Source organism: Sander lucioperca, chromosome 22 (assembly GCF_008315115.2).
Source record: "Sander lucioperca isolate FBNREF2018 chromosome 22, SLUC_FBN_1.2, whole genome shotgun sequence".
Classification (NCBI taxonomy): domain Eukaryota; kingdom Metazoa; phylum Chordata; class Actinopteri; order Perciformes; family Percidae; genus Sander; species Sander lucioperca.
The window spans coordinates 26,428,782-26,444,863 of NC_050194.1; the positions used below are offsets into that span (position 1 = coordinate 26,428,782).

The 16,082-nt window shown below is 41.5% G+C and overlaps 1 protein-coding gene across 3 annotated transcripts in view; it reads left to right on the top strand.

Moving 5' to 3' along the window:
- The window catches only part of grid1b (glutamate receptor, ionotropic, delta 1b), a 669,588-nt gene that overhangs the window by 287,314 nt on the left and 366,192 nt on the right, over positions 1–16,082 (top strand). The window lies entirely within an intron of this gene.

Below are 16,082 nucleotides of genomic sequence, written 5' to 3' on the forward strand. Positions count from 1 at the left end.
ACGCCAGAGCAGGGGGAATGAGAGGGGGCAGGGCGAGGTAAACCAGGCACATCTAAATAGGATTTGGGACTTCTGACCTGTTTTCTTTGGAGCGAGACAAGTTCACTGTCAGCTGAGCGGAATAAACGGCACAAAGGTCGTTACATAATACAAACAGAGGAAGAACAGCTGTTTTCTAGAAGCAAGGTTTGTCCGTCTTAAAGAGGACACATCATGAAAAACAAACGTTTAGGTTACTGGAGAGATGACTGTGAAATAAGACAACTCAGTCAGTTGCTCAGTCAGGGCTGCCGGGATCAGAAAACATGGGATTTTTCGGGAAGGGGGTCTTAAAGAGACAGGCGCTAAAACGGACAGGTATATTGAGACAGACAGTATGAGAAAAATAAAGTGTTTTCTTAAGCATTAAAGCATGTAAACATGTTACAAGAATTAACCTAAAAATGAGAATATGTCTCCTTTAATTTGTTTTTTTTATTTTTAGGAGCATTTAGTTGTTAAAGGCCCTAAACATCTTTCACTTACAGCTGTTTTGTAGTAGACCTGCATAGCCAGCTCTATCTCCACAGCACTGTGGAGTAAGGTCTGTCTACACTACAGATGCATTCTGGGATAGGAGGAAAAACTCCCTAGGGTGTTTGCATTTCTTCAACACACCAGCCGTTCACTTTGACCCACCAGTACCAAAAGAGATCCTCCGGCAGTATTTCTTTATTTGCAAGTTTGTTATCTGCCTTTCGGTAAGCCAACGCTGTGTTTTTTTGACATTTCTAGCTCACGTCTTTGTGTGTGATGTTGGAATGCACTCGTTCTCACCCCTCGCTTCTGAAAACCCTTCAGGTTAACAACACTAACAAACTGCTGGATGGTGTTGATCAGGAGAGCCAGGTGGAGAAATAAAATGATAATGAAAAAGTACATCAAAATCAAAGCTGTCGAGTCACAAGTCTAGAGAATATCGACTCGAGTACTTCATCACGTGACATAGTGCGTCCCGTACAGACGCTAAAGTGTGATTTTTGCGTCGGTTTCTGGCGCTCAGAGACACTGACCAAGCGTCAGTATGTGCTGAGTTGGTTTGTAGCTCCATTAGACCTATTTTTTAGCGATGTTGCCGTGTTGCCAGATCACTGACCACGTTTAAAACATCCGTTGAGTAGTGCAGAGGTGCTATCAACGGGGCTAATCCGAAACTGAACTATAAATCCAAACCTACAGTATATGCACGGATCACAATGTGCACAAAAGCACCTTGAAACTTCATTCACATCACTGTTACAGATCATATTTGTTACATTTGTTTTACATATATTTGTACTTGTGGAAGTAAGTGGAGAAAACCATCTGAACATCACGTAAAACAACAACTATGTGAACAAACCTGTCCGATATATGTTACATCTGTTATTCTCTGACTTGTTTCTTGAATGTTTGAAACTCTCCGACCTTCGGTGTCTTCAGAGCATCCCTCCAAATTCGCCCGATATATTCGGGTGAATTTATATAACATTTATAAAAAATATTTATAAAATTTTAGATTTGCTCTGCCAGTCCGTCTGGCCAAGAGCCCATTCAAGCCCATTTCCAATTTTTCCAAATTGAGGCACCAATCACCACCGTTGAGGCGGGCTTTACACCAATCACAACCGTTGAGGCGAGCTTTACACCAATCACCACCGTTGAGGAGGGCTTTACACCAATCACAACCGTTGAGTTGGGCTTTACACCAATCACAACCGTTGAGTTGGGCTTTACACCAATCACAACCGTTGAGCCGGGCTCTACACCAATCACAACCGTTGAGGAGGGCTTTACACCAATCACAACCGTTGAGGCGGGCTTTACACCAATCACAACCGTTGAGGCGCGCTTTACATGATGACGATAGCGCAGCGACAGCGAGCAGCTGTTCGTTTACATTGAACATGACGGCCACCGAAGTGTAGCAACTCGTTGATGCCGCTGTCGCTGCTACGTCACCCAGATCTTTGCTCTGATTGGTTGAAGGACTATCCAGTTGCGCCCAGAGGCATTTGAGCGGCGTCCGTTGGTGACGCCCCTTTGGAAATGAGCTGTCAATGAAGCTTCCCCAGACCCACTCTCAGTTACAACTGAGAATGGTCTGATGTCAACCATGCTAATATAGCTATATATATATATATATATATATATATATATATATATATATATATATAAAAATCTCATCCCAGGAGGAAAACCTTACAAATATTCGGCTCCAAAGCTCAGACAACAAACACACTGATTGCATGCTTCCCTGCAGACCACATCTCCCCATTAGCAGCCGGGTGTGAAACCTTTCCTATTTTTTTCTTTTTCTATTCATCTGTTGACAGTACACAGCCTCCTAACCGTTTTCACACATATGATTACTCTCTGGGTTTCAGAGCGGCTGGCGTTGTGGCGAGGCTTTTGTGAAAGGCGGGAAAGCGGGGTTAGACGGGGTAAAGAAAAAGCTGTGTATGGCCCCCAAGCAGACGAGTGGCGACCGCAGACGACAGCTTATTATTCAGATAGAAAAACTCGCCACCTACTGTAACACCTGTAGGAAGTTTCCTTTGTTTTTCTTCCCTCTAAACCAGTGCCGTGTTTCACAGATCTTTCTGGTCACCATTACTCAAAATGGATTTCTTTTACTTTCTTTTCCCTCACTGCTCTGCGGCGTAAACACAGAGCTACCTGGCAGAGACGAGGCGAGGAAACGGAGGATGTTATGGACCATTTCTTCACTTCTCCGGCATCAAAAACTGGATGTTTCCTCCTAATGAGGCAGCAGGTAGTTTTGACCAAATGCTGCCATTCTCTCCCTACCTAAAGCACTGCAATCTGATGTTTTCAGTGCCTCAAACTCATTTTCACTAACGGCCAAATAGACAGACTGGCAATCTGCCAGTTCTGGTGACTGCCAGAAGAGCCGATGAACTCTTGGGCCGATTTGGGATTTGGAATCAAGCAAATCAAGCAAATCAATTTGTTTCACAGCCTGAATGTGAAAACTCTCTGCTTCTGTTTGAATTTCTGAGTCTGAAGTCGCCAAATTCTGCTTTTGAGTGTCGCATAATTTCAGTTTTGAAAACACTTTCCCGTGTTTTTGGTTTGCCGCGCAACTACGTGGGCCAAAATCTATTGTGAACCTGCCTACATTTGGCATCAAGCAATTCACTTAGCAGCACATTATTTCAATACCCTAGAAATCCAGAGTTCTCGCGAGAGCACAATTTAAATTAGCTCAGCGAGTCACTCTGGCATTCAGTAATGATGCTCATTAACTATGCCCTTGTAGCCGAGCTGCACCAATCACATCGGTGTATCTGATATAGGCAGGCCAGAGGCGAGCTAAACAGATGACGACAGCGCTGCGACGTCAAAGTCCGGAATCAGTCACTAAACACTGGTCGTAGTGTTATCCAATTGCGTGCAGTGATATTTTCAAATGCATGCTTGGTACCGCCCCTCGAGTTGGGCCATTTTCATTACTCAATGCCAGACTATTAATCTTTCGGATTTGGGTCTGGATTTCCAGGCTATTATTTCAATAACACATAATTGAATAATAGTTTGTTGATCCAAACTGGCCAGTCGCTCTACACAGAAAAGATTTGACCCTTGTGTTGTTTTCCTGTCGACCATGCAACCTTTTTAGTTTTCCTTGAGTTTGACATACTAAAACAATCATATTTCTTAGAAATGGCATTTACCCACTATGGATATGAAAATATGAAATAGCGAATACGTCTCTGACAGAACATTACGGCTCCTGAGTCGTAATCATTTTTTACACAGCGAAGAAACTCTTAATTGATGAATCTGTCAAATCACAAAATGTTCATACTCGACGCGTCTGTCATTCACCGTCGACATATTTTATTTGTTTTCCTGCAATTTCTGCTCCTGCAATAAAATATGTGCTGGTAGAAAATAAAGCATGATTAATGGTTGTGGTTTAGGCACTCAAAGCACTCTGAAGATTAGGGGGAAACCCAACGGGCTTGATTTAATATGAAATAGGGACTTGATGTAACAAGACGGAGCATATTTAATTTATTGATATTAAGCACAGCAATCATCTTTGTGTGTTTTTGTTTGATTTGGACGCCCAACATTCACTCCAACAGCCGGTGGATTTGTGAGGACTATGGTTAACTGCTCCTCAGATCTCTGCAGGGTAAATCCAGACAGCTAGCTAGACTATCTGTCCAATCTGAGTTTTCTGTTGCACAACTAAAACTACTTACACATGTTCCACCAAAACAAGTTCCTTCCTGATGCTATTTAGCAGAGGCACCGTGGCTCCGTCCAGAGCTTAGCCCCGCCCACGATGATTGTGATTGGTTTAAAGAAATGCCAATAAACCAGAGCACCTTTTTCTCCCATCCAGGAATGCTGTGTGGACTAGTCAGACCTTCCTCTGCAGCTCTGTGGAGGAAGCTCTGACAATGCAAGACTAAGTAACTAGTAACTAGAGCTGTCAGATGAATGTAGTGGAGTAAAAAGTACAATATTTCTCTCTGAAATGTAGCGGAGTAGAAGTAGAAAGTTAGCCTCGTGAGACCGTCCTGATCTCGCAAGCTCCAGTTTTCCACTCGCAGATCAGTCTGGCATCTTGAGACAAACGACCGACCAATCAGCGTTGGTTTGGAGGCGGGTTTAGGCGTGACGCAACCAGAAGCGACTGGCGGCTTCCACGGATGAGATGAGCGTAGCTATCACGCAAGTTTTCTCCAAGTTAGAAAGTATTCCTTCATTGAAAGAAGAACAAAGAAACGGCACTGGAGGCTTTTCTCGGAGGAAAAGATGTTGTTGCTCTTCTCCCGACTGGTTTTGGCAAGAGTTTGATATATCGTTGATCTGATTGGTTGATTTGGCCCGTCTATCACCAACATAGGTGGTGATAGACAGATGGTTTATCCAATCAGCTAACCAGGATTTTCGCCCCTTCCCAAAAGTTCTCCAACGGAAAGTTCCCAGATGGATATGCCGAGTAAATCCATCTGGCGGAGTCAGGTTAGTAGAAAAGAAATGACTCAAGTAAAGTACAAGTACCTCAACATTTGGACTGAAATACATTACTGGAGTAAATGTACTTAGTTACATTCCACCGCTGCACTCTTATGTCTCCTCTTCACTCCTGTTGTCTCCTCTCTTATCTCTCCTTTCCTTTCATTACGTTTCCTTTCCTCTCGCCCCTAAATTTGACTCCATACCTTTTCAATTCCATTTCCCATCGCCGTGGTCGCGTCTATCTGAGGTGCTTCGCTGTTCATTTCAAAGTCAGGGCGAGGGAATTGGGACGGAGCGAGGCCCAGAGCGAGGGAGTGGGAGGATGAGGAGGGAGGGAAATAGATGAAACAGAAAAAAAAGGCAGTGAGTGCTGGGAGATAAACGAGGAGGAATAGAGAGAGAAACGACGTGTACATTGTGCGAAGAGGGAAAAATGGAGGCGGAGAAATAAAAAGAGAAATATAGCTTTCCCCCACAGTATATATATTTTTCTTTCTTTCTGACTCCTTTTAAGCACATTATTGCTCTCGACAGACAATATGGATGTGCTACGGTCTCTGCAGCTAAATGACTGCACAGACTGTTGACACTATTTGAACACAAAAGTTAGAAAAACCTCCGTGACATTACAAATTAACAGCATCTTTCCAGCAGCGTCTCCATCTTCAATAACAGCTGGCAGTATTGTGTGTCTGTATAAAGAAAAGACAGGTGAGAAAATATGTTAGAAATACCCTCAAATCTAAGGCTTAAAAGAATATTTACAGACAGAAAACAACCCATATGTAGCACGTTTTTGTGTCTAACGACCAACAATCTTTGACAATGGTCCAGTATTAAGCGAAAAACAAGCTACAATTTAAGTCTTTAAGACCTTTCTGTTTAACCAGAAACAGCTCTGAAGTCTCTAGTGCTAAATCCACCAGACTCCATTTGAAAAACAGTACTTTTAGCGTGTATAGAGCCAACATATTTTCACATGTAAATCAGTAAACTATGTGTTTATTTCAACCTAAACTAGAGTTGTTATGGTTGAAAAAGTGGAAAGACGACCCAAAACGGCTTTTCATAATTTTATTTTGTTTCTGTCGACTTTGAATGAAGTGTGTTTTACGTTGCTAAAATCACAGTTTATTTACATGGAGTCTGGTGGGTTTAGGGAACGCAATTTCGCAGATGTTTTTATGTTTAAAAAAGGATCTTACTCTTTAAAAGAAAGGTCGACCTCCTTAGAAATCCTTTCCATAATGTTGTCAGACACTTAGAATATTAATCTGAGTCTGTCAGCGGCAAAACGAGCACTTTTGTGAAGGTAAATACAAGCTGGACAATTATCCTATTAACTTAGATTGTAGCTGCTGACTGCAGAGATCTCTCTTAATACTGGACCAATGTCAAAGATTGTTGTTCCCATCAGACACTTAGACACAGAAACATAGGAAAATAGTTGAAAAAAACGGTAGTTACCCTTTAATACTTTGTTTAAATGGGTCAAAGATGACTCGTAATTGGTGCTTGAACAAACAAAACTACTGTATGGGAGCATTTTTCGGTGGAGGACAGTTTCGTAAAAAGTATAATATATAATGTAAATAAATCATAGTGCGTGTAGTTAAGTTTTGGCTCACTTCTTGGTGGATTAAAGGGCACCCAGTTCAGAAACATAACTAATGTGAGCTAACGTTTTTGCTCTGTTCCAACAACAGATTTCCCTCTGGAGCTGAAATTCAGAGGCTGCTACAGGCTCAGTGACGGTGTTATTATTCTACAGTTATTATACTAATGTCTCCGAGTTAATGCGCATATATTTTATTGATGCTGAAAAAGAAATCTGACACGTTCACATTAGCAGGAGTCGCCTCCAACTGAGACCACCGGCAGCTGACATTAACACTGTGTTCAAATGGGATGGGATATTACAAAGCACATTAAAATTAACAAACAAATCAAGTCATAATTACAGTTCTCTTCCTTCGCCGAGGGAACTAATTCCATCTGAGAGACGCTTTGGGAGGTATAAGTGATGATTTCTCAGAAAAACTCATCTGCCTCCAACAGGCCTGGGGGGCGAATAGAAACGCACATTAGCCATTGAGACAGGAAGTTAAAATAAATACATCAAAATAAAAGTTTGAGAGTCAGAGGAGGACACATCAAGGTGGGTAATATTAGAATGATATTAGAATCAAACATTAATGTCAATGTCCATGTTAAATCTTATTAACCGACAAATGTTACCAAAGTAGAGCATTTTATGGGGGAAATGTGTCAATGCTGAGAGCGCGAAGTGATCACCTGATGAGCTGTAAAATAAAGAGCAGCAGGAGACGACGAGAGACTGCAGGAAGAGAGGAACAGTGCTGAGCTTGTTTTGGTGGAACGTTTGCACCCCGCAAAAGAAAAGGGCGTGTGTTTAGGGCGTGTCCAAATCCACTTTTGCTAGTTTGACGGCGGAAAAAAGTGTCCGTGTGCCGGGTGCATGGTCCTAAAGGGTTGTACTTAGTGTCTTCATTAATCAGAGGGGTGTTTTGGGCGTAACATGCAATCAACCAATCAGAGATCATCTCCCATTCCCTTTAAAAGCCAGGCGCGTTTGGACCTTGGAGCATTGCTGTTATGATGGAGGATTTACACCGTAATATTTTTATTAGTAATCTTCTGCATTTGTGTGTGCTGCTGTGCATCCCTGTGTGTGTGACAAGCATAGTGTGCACGCTGTGCACGAGCCTAGGAGCATTTTACTAATGCTCTGTTAAAATAACAATGAAATGCTGCGTTATTGACTTTAGACCAGGTTTTTGTTGGTCAATGGTGCCATCACTTCCTGCTGCCTCAAGATAGCAATACTCCAAGAATGCACCTGAACACACCTCCCTGTAAGACCAGCACGCCCAGAATGCACCTGAACACACCTCCCTGTAAGACCAGCACGCCCAGAACGCACCTGAACACACCTCCCTGTAAGACCAGCACGCCCAGAATGCACCTGAACACACCTCCCTGTAAGACCAGCACACCCATGGGCCACAGATGGGCGCAGGTGCATTTGCTATTTAAACAACGTGGGCGCTGGACGGGAAACTGACAACTGCGTTGGTCTTAAACTAGCAAAGACACTTGTGGCGGTCTTTGCGCTGCTCCAGGTGCAAGATAGGACCCATAGTGTCTAAACTTTGCTGTCGGCGCTGCATGACGCTCACTTTTTGTCGGCCAAGCTTAACGGCAACAGCCTCTGAAACGACCGTCCCCTCACGGTGCTCTGTACCCAGCTCACAGTCACCTAAAGACCACTAAACTTAACCGTCGTGTGAGTGGCTGGAGGTCGCCTTATTTCGCGGGATATCATACAAATTGTTGTGCATTAGTTTGCATACAATCTCATAGGAAAGCGACATACTTAAACCTTCATTTCCTGGCTGCATGTTTGTAGACGCTAAACCTGTGTGAGTTTGTCCAGATGTGGCCGAGCCTTTTAAAATGTTTCTTTGATTATTACTTGATATCCTCTCTTAAAGTTGTTGCTGTTTGTACACAAACATTATGTATTAATAGTCATTGGCGTTTTTTCTGTTTTGTAAATACATGAAATGAGTTTGATGTAAATGCTGAATGATTTACAGATACAGCGAGAACCAGGCTAGTGTTGTTGGCTGTCATGTCTGATATTAATCTTTAATATTCACTTTAAAAATGTCTTCTTATCAACTGTAAAATATATGGTTGTGTGTGTGTGTTTTCATGTATATGGACACACACACACACACACATACATACATACACACACACACACACACACACACACACACACACACACACATACATACATACACACACACACACACACACACACATGGGGGGGAAGATACCACATTGCAGGAAGGAGAAGTGGATGATTGAAGGGAAAAGAAAGGGAGTGAAACGAAAAAATAATAATGAAATGACTCGACTAGAGAGAAAGAAGCAGAAGGAAAGAAAGACCGAATGACTGAAACGGAGAGAAGAAAAGAAGAAGGATGTAGAGAGAGGGTTATTATAAGGGTTATAATAAGAAAGAGCGAAAGAAAAAGGAGCAGGTGACAAGAAAATGTGGAATAGGAAATGGAAGATGAGGGAGAGATGAAAAGAAAGAAATACATTCAGAAATTAACGTCATGGGAAGCTTAGAAACACAACAGAAGTTATTGAGGATAAAATCTATAATAGTCATGTGAAGAACATAAAAAAACACAATGGGAATGACATTTTAAACTCTAACAGCACATCCCACCAAGCTCAAGACGTCCATGGACCCTCCTGTTGTCCTGGGTCAAAGTTGACCCAAATCAGAAATTTGGATTTCTTTTAACCAAATTGTGAACATGTGAATGGTTCCCTACAACACTCTTCACAAGTAAAATAAATGATCAGTTCATTACTTTCATTGAATTTGGGTGTTTTGTTCAATTTTCCTAGCCTGGATGCCAGCCGAACTTAGCCCCGCCCACAACATTTGAGGTCGGGAAGTTCGGTCTGGACTTGATCCGTTGTGGAGCAACTATGCTCCAACCAGAGCTGTTCGGACCAATCAAATTGTCAGGGGGCGGGCTTTATACGATGACGGACAGATGATCAACAGTTACGTGATCAACCACGTCACCAAAGAGCGCTTGGGTTGAATTTGTTTACAACAAAGATGGCTGCCGCTGGAGAATTGAGACGTGTAGATTCCGCCATGGCGTCTGTTATAGAAGATATCGATGGAGCATTCATTTTAAAAGAGGAACAGAGAACCACGATCGAGGCATTTGTCGATCGGAAAGATGTTTTTGCCGTCCTTCCAACGGGATTTGGCAAAAGTTTAATTCATCAGCTGGCCCTGATGGTCGCTAAGAAGATGGAGCGCTCTGATTGGTTGTAGGTCTATCCAATGGAGTGCAGAGGCATTTTCTTTCCTGGTTCGGTTGAAACACGCCCCATAATCACAGCCCAGTGGAGCAGTATCAGACTCATATTCTGACTAAAATCTGACGACATCAGGCTACAATTTTATAGCATTTGAAGAAAAATTGTTGGAAAAAGCTTCAAAAAAGTTGAAAAAAAGGGACAAAAATGTTGTAAAAAGTAACAAACGTTGAATAAAGTGGACTTCTTTAATCTCCCAAAAACCTCCATAGCCGACAAAAGTTGTCAGAGCACAAATTATACAATTTGAAATGTAAAAATACAACTGTGAACCACTTCTATGGACAATTTCTGTATAAATTATACAGACATACAACTGTTATTACATAGATATGTCTTAGTGTGTAGCTGTCAAACCGTAACACAAACACTTTCTCCACTAGATGCCTGAACTTTGAGAAGATAAAGGGGTGAAAATCCCTCATCAAGAGGTCAGAGACATGATGGAAAGGGTCAGAGAGAGGATGGAGCGGTCAAAGAAATGATAAAGACAGGTCAAGGGGATGAAAGCGCAGTAAAGAGGAATGGTACAGGGGTAAGAAGGACTTATTTAAGGGTCAAAAGGATGATAGATGGATATAAATGGATTATAGAGTTGTATATAAAGGACTTTCTTAAGTGTATAAATGGGTAGAAAGGAGATAGAGGCTTGACAGAGATGTTTTGAAGGGTCCAAGCAATGATAGAGAGGTCCTTTGCACCATGACCTCTTTAATTTAATGATTAAATAAGGTAGTAGTGTCTCCAAACTTACCTCAGTTATAACTTGTCTCCTGCTAGTTGTACTACAGCACTTACTTTTACAAAATAAGTTTAATTAATAAATATTTTTTGTTGTATCTCTTTTCGGCGTTGTAGTTTGTAGACGGCCCCTAAGCACTCGTCTTACTGCCGTCTCACCGCTGGCTGCTCGTAGAGACCAAAGCCATCAGGCAGGTGTTATTTAAATTAACTCCTGGTGTACTTACAAACTTTCCAATGCCTCGTTTTTTTGAGTACAGAACCTATTTGTACTACTGTAGAAGTTTGGTACCATTCCGGGCATTATTAGTGGGGTAATTTACGAGATACACCGTTGGTTCCATTAGCGTCTGCACTAAGCCATTTGGCTGATAGCGCTAACTCGACCAATGGTAGACCAAGGCAAAAAAGCTTCTGGGGGTCGGGGGGGTGTTTGGCTTGAGGTCATGATGCAAAGGACCCTAGGGTGAAATTACGTTTTCAGTCAGTCCGCTTCAAGGTCAAAGGTCCAAAACGATTGGCAATATCCAAAAAGCATTTGGGGTCCCTGTAGTAGAAGTACAGCAGTATTCTCAGCTTCATGTAGTAGAAGTACAGCAGTATTCTCAGCTTAATGTAGTAAACGTACAGCAGTATTCTCAGCTTCATGTAGTAAAAGTACAGCAGTATTTTCAGCTTCATGTAGAAGTACAGCAGTATTCTCAGCTTCATGTAGTAGAAGTACAGCAGTATTCTCAGCTTCATGTAGTAGAAGTACAGCAGTATTCTCAGCTTAATGTAGTAAACGTACAGCAGTATTCTCAGCTTCATGTAGTAAAAGTACAGCAGTATTTTTAGCTTCATGTAGAAGTACAGCAGTATTCTCAGCTTCATGTAGTAGAAGTACAGCAGTATTCTCAGCTTCATGTAGTAGAAGTACAGCAGTATTCTCAGCTTAATGTAGTAAACGTACAGCAGTATTCTCAGCTTCATGTAGTAAAAGTACAGCAGTATTTTCAGCTTCATGTAGAAGTACAGCAGTATTCTCAGCTTCATGTAGTAGAAGTACAGCAGTATTCTCAGCTTCATGTAGTAGAAGTACAGCAGTATTCTCAGCTTAATGTAGTAAACGTACAGCAGTATTCTCAGCTTCATGTAGTAAAAGTACAGCAGTATTCTCAGCTTCATGTAGTAGAAGTATAGCAGTATTCTCAGCTTCATGTAGTAGAAGTATAGCAGTATTCTCAGCTTCGTGTAGTAGAAGTATAGCAGTATTCTCAGCTTCGTGTAGTAGAAGTATAGCAGTATTCTCAGCTTCATGTAGTAGAAGTATAGCAGTATTCTCAGCTTCATGTAGCAGAAGTATAGCAGTATTCTCAGCTTCATGTAGTAGAAGTATAGCAGTATTCTCAGCTTCATGTAGTAGAAGTATAGCAGTATTCTCAGCTTCATGTAGCAGAAGTATAGCAGTATTCTCAGCTTCATGTAGTAGAAGTATAGCAGTATTCTCAGCTTCGTGTAGTAGAAGTATAGCAGTATTCTCAGCTTCATGTAGTAGAAGTATAGCAGTATTCTCAGCTTCGTGTAGTAGAAGTACAGCAGTATTTTCAGCTTCATGTAGAAGTACAGCAGTATTCTCAGCTTCATGTAGTAGAAGTATAGCAGTATTCTCAGCTTCGTGTAGTAGAAGTATAGCAGTATTCTCAGCTTCATGTAGTAGAAGTACAGCAGTATTCTCAGCTTCATGTAGTAGAAGTATACCAGTATTCTCAGCTTCATGTAGTAGAAGTATACCAGTATTCTCAGCCTCATGCTACCAGCCAGTAAGCTACGCCGTGTCTCTTGTTGTTTTTCTCTTTGGACGTACGCAAGTAAACATAGGTGAAGAGGAAAGAAATTTTGGGGGAATCGCCGCTCTGGCTTCTGATTTCTGAAGTCAAAATCAAAAGCTAATTTCGATCGATTTTTGGTTTATATCCTAAACATGACACCCCTAATTTGTATTGTTTTGCTTGCAGCCAATAACAGCAAAGCGTTCTTCAATTTATTGCGACATGTGATTGGCTAGAAGGCCTTATTGAGGTGGATTACAGAAGGGTGTAAAGGGAAGAGACATGGGTGTAAATGGAAAATAGTTGGGTTGAAGGGATGATAGGCTTGTAATGGGATCATAAAAGATAACAGAGGGGTCAACAGGGCAATAGAAAGGTTTATAAGGATGACATAAAGACAGAGGGTATACAGGCTGATAGATGGATCACAGTGTTGTAAAATATATAAAACAAGGCTGATTGAAGTTGTAAAGGGATGGTTAAGGGGTCAAAGGATAAAAGACTGATTGTATAAAAGACTGATTGAATGGCTAAAGGGATGACTGAGGGTTGACAATGACTGAAAGAGCTCTTTAAACTGAACTAATAGAGAGGTAGAAAGGGACAATAGAAGAGTATAAAGGATGCTGGAGGGTCGGAAGAATGACAGAGGATAAAGAAAGGTATAAGTAGATGTTGGTATTGGATTGGAAAGGACTGTAGGACAGAATGACTCATAGAGGGACATAACAGGTGGCAACAGGAGGCATAAAGAGAGATAACAGAGGGGTCAACAGTACTCAAAATGTGATCATGATTCAAGAGAAGGTGAAAGGATGTGCAGGGATAAAAGACAAGTGATGGAGGACTTCAAGGGAGTTATAGAGGACAGGCAGAGATATATTTGAGAGGAGGGAATGAAGTGATGGAGCTGAAGGACAGGCTGTTCTCATGAACCATTCATACATATAGCTATGGAAAGAATGCACTGTGATTGGTATGTATTCCACGTATTTATTACTGTCAGCAGCACATTGAAGATACTTGTTGGGAGGAGGTCGGGGGGGATGTTTGGGTCATAAAACAGAGCTTTCAAGAGGGGGGGGCAGAGTTCATGTCCCGGAACAAGTTAAGGAGAAAACTATGGTCCGTTCAACCATAGACAGCGACGCCATAGACTTCGACGGAGACCAGTAAAGTCAATTATCATTCCCAAACTGTGGTCCGTGAGGGTACTGCAAGTGGTCCGTGGAAAAGCAAAATAAAATATAAAATAATAGTTTTTTTAACCTTCATTTTACGAATATTAAGAATATGTATATTGATACAAAATTTAAATTGTCAAGTTATTGTGTGATTACTAAAATAGGCTAGTGGCGCTCGGCCCTAACCCTTTGAAATTTTGACTATATCCAAGTCTTCTTACTGTATAGATGTAATACTCCATTGCTATGGAAATAAAGTTGTTCAAATGAGCCTGATTATGCCCTCGAGCGCTGGAGTAAATAAATAAATAAAACGCAATCGTTAGCCTATTTTTATAACACATATGTCTGCTACGGGGCCATAACGTGAGGTACAAGATAATGGAGCCTTTTATACATTGTCGTGTTTCTTTAGAAATAAACAATGGACAAATAGAGTCTTTAAACTCTTCAGATGTAAAGTTATTCTCTGTCAAAGTGACATCAAAATGAATGGCAGTCAATGGGATGCTAATGGGAGGTAATGGCTTCTTAGCCTCAGAATCTCCCCATAGGAGGTACGCTTTCAGGATGCTCGTGTACCCCCTTGCTTTCAACCAGGAAACGGGTGCCAAACGTACTTTGAACTGCGTGGTGCGAGAGAGTTGATTGCGAGATATGATCTCAATGCTAGATGGGAGAAATTCCCACACATTGGACCTTTAAGGAGAAAACACAAGACTTTCACCCAGGAAACAGGTGTTTATGTCCTGGAGAAGTTAAGGAGAAAACACAAGACTTTCACCAGGAAACAGCTGATCATGTCCTGAAGAAGTTAAGGAGAAAACACAAGACTTTCACCCAGGAAACAGGTGTTCATGTCCTGGAGAAGTTAAGGAGAAAACACAAGACTTTCACCCAGGAAACAGGTGTTCATGTCCTGAAGAAGTTAAGGAGAAAACACAAGACTTTCACCAGGAAACAGGTGTTCATGTCCCCGAAGTACTACTTAAGGAGACCGGTGTTTTAACCCAAACCGCAATCTTTTTCCTAATCTTCTAATTTTTTGGTGTCTAAACTTAACTGTCACGTGACCGGCCGGCAGTACAGCTGTAATTCCGTAGGATATCATACAAACTGTTGTGTGCATAAACTTTCATGTGAATGTGTTGGCATGGTGCAGGGTCAGAAAGACGGGATGATGATGATGTCTGACGGGATGTAGACAAGTATGTGTTCCCTACAACACGTGTGCATTTTCAAGTATTTTGTGTGCATGTAACATCATGTTACACACACAAACACACACACATATACAGACATAGACACACATATATATATATATATATATATATATATATATATATATATATATATATATATATATATATATATATATAAACAAAACTATACAGAGCAATTTTTGGTTGTTAAACACTCCAATTATAACCCAACAATTAAAGACATCCTGCCTGTGTCTGACTGTGTGAAATTCAGCAACTAGGCCGGAAAACACCATATTATTAACACTTACCTACGGCAGCATTTTTCTGTGTGTGTGTGTGTGTGTGTGTGTGTGTGTGTTTGTGTGTGTTTGTGTGTGCGTGTGTGTGTGTGTGCATTTTGGGTGAAAACGAGTTCATCTGCAATGGCAGCTTATTTAAGGTTTTTCCTTCAGCAGGGTGGCTGTTCATTTACACAGAGAGAGAGAGAGAGAGAGAGAGAGAGAGAGAGACAGAGAGACAGAGAGAGAGAGAGAGAGAGAGAGAGAGCGAGAGAGCTCATTAAAAACACTGCCAGGGAAGGAGCAGAGGGCGAGCGACATAGAGGCAGAGCAGCAGAGGAGGAGAACGAAGAAAAGGATTTGGGGCTGATGAATGAGAGTGAGAAAGTGAGAAGAAAAGGAGGAAGAAGAGAAAATAATAGATTGAAGATGATAGGATAAAAGAAGGAGTTAAGGGCAGGGGAGAGGGAGGAAGAGGGTGTAATAATGAGGAAGAAATGTTGCCGCAGGAGGAAGAGGAAAGAAGGTGGAATAAGAACGAAAGAAAAAGATACAAATGCTTCTGTGCCTGGTTTGATCTGGGTGTTTATCCCGTTACCAACCAGTCCTCCAAACCAGTGTTTCTCAAAAGGGGGTACTTGTCCTCCTAGGGGTACTTTGGAGGACTGTAGGGGGTACGTGAGATATTTAACAAAATGTTTAATAGTTACAAGGCTGTTGTCCAGAACGTTGTTCCTCTTTATGTACTTTTTTTTTTTCCTACCAAAAATGTGACATTTGTGTCTCCTTCTTTGGACCTAATCTATCCTTCCTTCCTTCTACTGTCCTACTTTTTTTTCGGTCTTGGTCTTGATATTGGTCTTGACTTTGTGTCACCCTGTCTTGGTCTTGACTTGGTCTCAC